This window comes from Typha latifolia, chromosome 10, assembly GCF_019914945.1.
Source record: "Typha latifolia isolate L0001 chromosome 10, TyphaL0001v2, whole genome shotgun sequence".
NCBI lineage: Eukaryota > Viridiplantae > Streptophyta > Magnoliopsida > Poales > Typhaceae > Typha > Typha latifolia.
In genome coordinates, this window is record NC_133095.1 from 4,878,435 (window position 1) to 4,886,837 (window position 8,403).

The window sequence follows — 8,403 nt, forward strand, 5'->3', positions numbered from 1 at the left end:
CGTACTTTAAAAAGTCTTAAATCAGTCCTTATACTTATAACTAAAATGAAACAGTTAATTTTTTCATTAAATTTAACTAAATGATATTAAAATGACCAAAATACTCCTATCATATTTGTTAGAGAAAGCATGCATGTTATTGAGTAATGACCAAAATAATTATAAAACTCAGTTAAATTTAATAGAAAAAACTAATAGTCTCAGTTTAAACATAAGTATAGACTAGTCTGAGACTTTTTAAAATATAGGAGTAAAATAATTTTACTCATAAATACACGGAGCTAAAATATATTTAACCCATAATAAAAAAAAAACTTTTCTCTCTTATCTATTAAAAAAATAGGAATTCCCTCTCAAGTGTGAAACTAGAAAATAACAAAACCACATTTAATGTTGTAGCCTTGGGTGACATAGTGACTTGGTCTATTAAATGAATAGAAGAACATTAAGATAAAAATATTAATAATTTTAGTTTACAGTGCAAATCGCTCAAAAATTATTCCTACCTATTCCGAAATAATATTTAGAATTTTTTAAATATGCGTTGTGGCAAAATTTTCCAGGCTCTTGTTCTTGTCGGCATAAAAGTTTTTTTCTTTTTTTTTTAAAAAAAGTGTAGGCATAAAAAGTTTTTTTTTTTTTTTTTTTTTTTTTTTGATAATAAGAGCTTTATTAAGCTGGCTTAACGCCCAAGTGGGGTTAAGGCGTCGAAAGCTAGTCGGTTACAAAGTTCCGCAGGAATGGGGTCCCCCGGCCTTAGCCGGACGGAGAGCGACGCAGCCTTTCCCCGTTTGGCCGCCCAGTCGGCCGCACGGTTGGCTTCTCGGTATGTATGGGTGAGGCGATAGTTTGGGAGAGAGCCGAGCCGTGATTTGCACTCGGCAACTAGGTTTCGGAGCTCCCGGGCGCCCGAGCTCCGACTTCATGATCCGCACCCGCCTCGAGAGAGCCGGTTTCTACCACCACCTGCCCTTGGTCCCTAGCTAGGACTAGCCCAAGCCGGAGGGCCATGCCCTCGGCTTGTAAGGCCGAACCGGCCGGTGTGGGCTCCCAAGCTGCCTGCAGGAGCGCGCCGTCTGCTGACCTGAGCACAGCTCCAACTCCCGCTTGGTAGTCGCCCGGTGCGTGGGCGCCATCCACGTTCACTTTGGTCCGGCCCGGGGTGGGGCCACCCATTTGCTTTCTGGTCCCGTGGCCTAGTGTGCTTGGGCGGTTGCTTAGGGTTGGTTTGGCGTAGTCCCGAGCAAGTTGCACCGCCCTACGGACTGTCGTTTGCGCCGTGTCGTTTTCGCCTCGGAATACCCGCGCGTTCCGCTGTTTCCACACCGTCCAGAGGGTTGCCGCAATTAAGGCTTTGCAGGCAGGGTCCTGAGTTTCGTCGCGAGCCGCCGGCTCCGACGTGGCTTATCTCGGTTGGAGTCCCGCTTGCTCCCGAGCTAGCAGGGCCCACACTTCCAACGCGTATCCGCATGAGAAGAATAGGTGGTCTCGTCGTCTCCGGTGTATGCCGCACGTGGCGCACTTCTCGTCCGGCCCGATGCGGAGCCCATACGGAGTAGGCTCGGGTGGGCGGTCTGCCCTCACAGCTTCCAAATAAACAGTGAACCCGCGGCGCCAACGGGAGCCGCCACACGCGCTCGCCACCCATCCCACTGGGTCGGGCCGCCGGTTGAAGGTGGGTGTAGATGGACTTAGCTCGTGGCTCTCCTTCCGGTGTGGCCACCGATCCATCCGTCTGCTCATCGGTCCTTATCGAGAGAGCCGAGGTGATTTCGAAGGCTAGGTCCGACCCGGCGTCCGACGCAGTCTTTCGCCCGGCCGCCCCTTCGGGTCGCTCACTAGCGGCTTCTCGTCCGGCGAGCTAGGGTGCATGCGGCGCGGTTGCGGGTCCACGGGATTGGAGTGATCCATGGGTCTACAAACTGCCCGGGTTGATCGGCCGTTGCCCACCAGCTTGCGGCAGCCTGTTCGCATGGTTAGGCAGGTTCTGGAGAGGGCCCGCCATACCCAAGAGGCCTTGGGAGGCGTGCTCGGATCCCATGGGTTTAGCACCCCGTATTTTGCCGTTAGGATGCGAACCCATGGTTTATCTACCCGGGTTCAAGACTTGGAAGAGCAGCTTCCGGCGAGTGCCGTGCGGGCTGCGTGAGCTTTAGAATGGCCAGGCCGCCTTCTTCCTTAGGGCGCGTGGCTGTGTCCCATCCGATGAGGTGCATACCACGTCTGTTGCCATTTTCCCATAGGAAAGCTCTGGCTTTCTTGGTGATGGCTTCCAGGACTGAGTCCGGCAGCCAAGTGTGCCGCCCATCCAAAAGATGCGGGGATCGCTAGCATGGTGGCCTTGATGAGCGTGAGCCCGGCCGCCATCGAGAGAACACCTCTTTTCCAGCCCGCTAGCTTCTTCGCCACCCGATCGACTAGGTGGCTGTGTTCCTTCACCTTGATACGTTGGCCTGAGATTTGGACACCTAGGTAGGTGAAGGGCATGCAGGCCGGTCGGAGTCCGAGGGAGTTGCAGATAGTCTCCTTCTCTTCTGTTTTGATCCATTGTGGCAGGAAAAGCTCAGATTTATCGAGGTTTACCTTCTGGTTTGTCAGCCGGGAGTACTTCTCTAGGCAGTCGAGGATCGCCGACACGGTGAGGGGCGTGGCTTGTGCTGTGACCAGGATCGTCCGCGTAAAGCATATGGGTGAGCCGGACGTTCCCCGTTACAAGCCACAAGATGGCCTCGTAGTCTTTTCATTGAGCGGACTCGTCGGGTTTTGGGAGACCAGGATGAAGAGGTATGGCGATAATGGGTCGCCCTGCCGCAGCCCGCAGTGTGGCAGCAGCCACTCGGTTTGCTGTCCGTTGATCTGGAATGCGAATCTCGGTGAGGTAACACAGGCCATGGTCCATTTGCACCATTGCTCAGGGAAACCCATTCTAGTCAGCGTCTGGTGCACCGCTGCCCAACTGACGCGGTCGAAGGCTTTCTCCATGTCAAGCTTGAGCATCAGCAGCGGTGGCTCTCCTCTCGTTGTGGTGCATCGAATGGGCTATTTCTGGGGCCGCCGCCGTATTGTCGAGATGCTTCGCGACAATGAAGGCCGCTTGCTCCGGCCCGACTAGCTTGGGTAGGAGGGCTTTCATGCGTTCCACGAGGATTTTGGAGATGATCTTGTAGCTGACATTACACAACGAGATTGGGCGGAAGTCCTTTACACAGGTGGGGCTGTCCTTCTTCGGAATTAGGGTTACTAGGGTTCTGCCCCAGTGGTGGGGCAAGGTGGCATGGCGGAAGAAGTGGCTTATGGCTTCGCAGAGGCCGCTGCCCATGACATCCCAGAACTTGATGTACACCTCCACCTGCAGACCATCAGGGCCCGGAGCTTTGCCCCGAGGGAGATTCCACAGGGCTTTTTTTATTTCTGCCTCAGAAATTGCTCCGGTGAGATGCTCAGCTTCGTCCGGTGTTATCCTAGGCAGGGATGGCCAGCTGGTGGGTTGGGGATCATTTGAACTTATCGGGCTCCATAGGCTGCTGTAGAACGCGTGGAAGGCCGCCTCCACTTCTTCCTTGGATTGGACCCACCTTCCGTCGTCTTGGAAGATGCCGGAGATCCTATTGCGGTGACGTCGGATCGTCGCCGTGAGGTGGAAGAATTTGGAGTTGCGATCGCCTTCTTGAACCCATTGGAGTCTCGATCTCTGCAGCCATTTTATGTTGATCTGTCTGCTGAGGGCTGCCTTGTGGTGGTAGAGGCTCCGGAGTCTGCCGAGGCCGTCAGCTGGAAGGTTTCCGGCGGCATCCAGCTGCTCTGACACCTCAAGCTCCTGACAGATATCGACCAGCTTGGCTTCAAGGTCGCCTACTGTGTCCCGACTCCAGCGTTTCATTTTTGCTTGGAGTTGGCCGATCTTGTGGGTGAAGGTGTGCATGGGGTTCCCGCGGCTTCCGGCAACCCACACTTCCCTCGCTATCTGCTCGCTCTCCTTGTAATCTAGCCAGAGCAGTTCGTAGCGGAAGGGACGCGCGGTTGGAGGGCTGGGCCGCGGGGTTGACAGGAGGAGTGGTGCATGGTCGGAGGCTGTGCGGTCGAGATGCCTGACTTTGGCCATTGGGTGCTGTCCAAGCCATCTGGTGTTTGCCAGCACTCGGTCCAGCCTCACCCATATGCGCCGGCTCCCAGCTTGGTTATTGCACCACGTGTAGGGCAGCCCCTCGAAGCCGAGGTCGCATAGACCAGCTGCTTCGATGAAGTCGGCAAAAGCTTTTCCCTTCGGGCCGAGCTCGATCGTTCCGCTACTTTTCTTCTCGTTAATGCTGAGGTAGGCGTTGAAGTCCCCTGCCACCACCCAAGGGATGTTTATGGTGGCGAGCTGGAGGAGCTCGTCCCATAGGTGTTGCTATTCTCTCAGGATGTTACTTGCATAGACCACCGACATGAGCGTGGTGTTGCCGGTCTTGGAAGTGAAGACGAGGTGTGCAGCATAGCGTGAGGTTGCTAGGATATCCACCCATCCCAGCTTGGTCTTCCACAGGATGATGATCCCCCCGGAGCTTCCTACCGCGGGCATTGAGAACCAAGACCAGCATCTCCCCACAGCTTTGGCCACCGTGGCTGCCTTGGCCCAGTCCGCATGTGTTTCAAGGAGGACCAGAATTTCCATCTTGTGCTCCCGGTTGAGATCCCGGCATCTATCCAGGACCTCTTTTTTCATGGCACCCCTACAGTTCCATATCAAGGCCTTATTCATAATTAAACTATTGGAGGTGTGGGGGACCTTAGTGTAACCCGCCCCCGCTTAGAGGTAGGTGCTCTCTCCGCGCTTCTTTGCCGGCTCGACCGCATTGCCGTCCGTTTCCATGGAAACGCTTCGAGTGCATGGACGTGGTTGGGTCCACCGGGCGAGTTGCAAGTTGGTATCATCCTCGTCCATGCCGCATTCGGCATTGTCTTTGTTGGGCGGTAGGAGAGCTTGCCGGACGGTTAGCACTAATCCTTCGTGGCTAGCCTGAGAGCTGGGGTCCTTGGAGGGCTCCGGCGTGGTCCAAAAGCTTGCCATGCCGTCTTGAAATATCTCTGGCGGGTACGTGGACGGATGGGTCTGGCTTCGGATGGTTTTGACGTACGCGGAGCGAACGGACCCAGCGTGGCCAGAGCCCAGGCAGATGTCAATCCCATTTATGGTGGCCACCCTGCTGGCTTGGACAGACTCTACGTATGCATGTGAGCCTGCGGTTTCTTCTGCCTTGCCATCGCTTCCAATTAAATGAGCATTCCACGTGTCGGGTGTGGGTTCCTCCCTGGCGGTTGCTTGCATGGATGGAGCAGGGTTACTCTCACGTCTGGGTCTAGGAGCTTGCTTGGACGCCTCTCTTTGAGGGCCTCGGAAGTGTGTGGCGCTGTTCTCCCCTGACACGGCTTTGCCGCTTTCCTCTTCTTGGTGTACTTCGCCGTCCTTGGGGTACGAGCTGCACTGCGCTCGGGCTTGTGGCCGTGGAGTGCTCTTTCCGTCTGTTCGAGGGCTGCCGTTAGGCGGTTTCCTCTTGACCTCTTGGTGGTGTTTAGGGTTGTTTGACGGAGCATGTTGGCTGGGTGGCCAGCCAGGGCCGCTTTGCCGTCGCCGTGATCTCCCTAATCTTGGTTGGGTATGCCATTTGGGTGCGGCCTAGGCGAGCTGCACCGTCTCCTTGACTTTTGGTTGCTCTGCCCGCGGCCTCCTATTGGCCTTCCTTTGCACCGTCAGCCATGGGCCGTAGACGAGCTAGGCCGGAGCCGCTTCCGGGTCTACGGGAGTGGTTCCTTCACCCGTAAGGACCTCTTCCTTGGTTGCTTCGGCCTGACCGCTCGCTCCGGTTGTTTCCCTTTCCTTGCTAGGCTCCTTGCATCGTTCTTCCTTGTGACCTATCCTTCCACACTTGTAACAGATGTCTGGGATACTTTCGTAGATGATCGTCTGTTCCAACTCGTCTTCTTTTGGGCCAAGCCACACTACCGTTTTCAGCGGCTGCGAGAGATCGATTTCGATGCATACGCGAGCGAAATGGCTTCTGGTGTGATCCATGGTTGTTTCGTCGACACCCAGAGGTTTCCCGAAGTAAGCTGCTACCTGGATGAGAGCTTCCAACTCCCAGTATTCCTTTGGGAGGTTATGGAATTGGACCCAAGTCGGAGCAGTGTCAAACGCTGCTAGGGAGGGTCTGAAGTTGTTCTGCCATGGTATCAGCTTCAGGACTTTCCGTGATCGTCCATGGGCCGTTGCTCAAAGACGTAGTCCATGTCTTCATCCTTGTCGAACCGGAACGCGTAGAATCCATTATCCATGTCAGAGGCGGAGAATCCAGAGATGCCTCGCCATAGTCTAGCGAGGATGCTTTTGAGTCGTTCTAGGGGAAGTCCTCTGCCCAGGAACTTCCCAAAGAGGGTGCGCTTCCATTTTTCCCTGCATTTGGCCAACACCTCAGGGTCGACGATGACACAGTCCGTCGTTTGCTGCTTGAGTTTGGCAAGTATTTCAGCCGGGATCCTCCCTATGTTTTCCTTTGGCCGCCTGTTGCCGGCTGCTACTGAGGCCCAGGTTCTGTGGTTTGTCTGCTCGGGTCCCGGGGGCGGGTTGGCTGGCTTGGACGCCGTGGCCCTTCTTAGGTGGACGTCTTCTCCTCCAGCAGGGGCTGGGGGCCTATTTCCGTCGTCTTCTGTTTCGCAGGAGCTCATTTTTTAGTTGATGAGAAGGGAGATTGTAGGCATAAAAAGTTAAAACGCTATAAAAAGTGCTGATGTCGTATCAAAGATATTTAAATTTATTTTTACTATTAAATAATGTAAAAAAGAGGCAGCATCAGGGAGATTTCTCCCAATTGCACCAAAAACCCAACAAAGTACTTGCATTTAGAAAATCAATTTATAGCTCTATTTAATTCATGAGATACACGAATAATTTTATATTTAGAAAAATATTAAAACTAGATTATTTTTTTCCGACAAATATTTTGTGAAGAGGATCTCACGTTACATAGACGCCCGGAAGCAAACCGAAACTCTTTTGATTTAAGAATTGAGTTTAATAAAATATGTCATATTATCGTGTGCATTTTGAGTTCTTATCAATACAATTTCAAGTTAGTGTATATATGCTTAATGATTATAGAATATATAATAATTAATAACTATAAAATATATAATTATTATTATGGTGTTCGAGATACTAATTATAAAATTATATTTGACTGTGTATCGAAATACCCGTTGTAGTACAAAAACTTTTAGAACTTGTAGATTATTTGTTGTTGTGCATAAATATTTCAGGAATAGGTTATTTACTGCTTGACATAAACATTTCAGATTTGTATATTATTATTATAAACAAATATTAAAAAAATATTTATTATTGTTATACATAATAGTTCTTAAAATAATATCCAAATTGTTCCAAATACAACTTCATTGTTCGGACAATTGTGACTTCGCTTAGACTCTCATTTTCTTGATGCATCTTTTTCTTTTGACATCAATAATAATTTTTGTTATAATTTATGTATAAAGCCTAGCCGAAGGAAGGAGACCAAAGTTGAGTTGCAAAGATGAGAGCTCTTGAAATAAATTATTTTGTAACAAGAAGATTAGATATATTCGTGACAAGGAGAGTTCAAATGAACAAAAGAAGGTCACTTGTAATTTTTCCTAGCAGAGAAAGAGAGAACTAGAGAAAAATAATTATTTTATATATATTTAACAAATGAGATCTCTTGTGTTTAATATAAAGAGATATTCTTAAAGTTTGTTCTGAGATAATTTTGGTATTTATAGAAAATTTTGAGTAAAGCTCTAAGTAACTTAAAATGGCAGTGAGGCAAAATGATTTATGGTCCATAATTTTTTCCAATTTTTTTTTAAAAACATCCCAACTTTTGAAAAGTTTCTCAAAAACATCCTACCATTTACCTTTACTACCCTTCACACTTTACCATATAAAAAATATTTATCATTAAACTCCTATGTTTTACTTTAGTTCTTCATAAACACCCAGAATTAATTTTACTGTTACAACAACAACAGCTAGTAAAATAGAAAAATTCCATTACTTTTAAAAATAAAAAAATTGGAAATATATAAAATACCTCTTATTTAACTTTAAAATCTAGTAAGCAATATATATATATATATATATATATATTTTTTTTTTTTTTAACCTTAAGCTCAAAAAATCTTATTCAAAGGTATTATGCATCTATAGTTATTTTTACTTAATTCATGTCATAGGATCGTTGAGATTTATTTGATAGATCTTTACTTTGCAAAATATAGGATATTGTGATAATACATTAATTACAAGCGTCGATAATTACAACCACTTTAGAAGAAAATAAAAGAGATTTATAGAATTTTAATTAGTGTGATCGAAGTCATACTTGATTA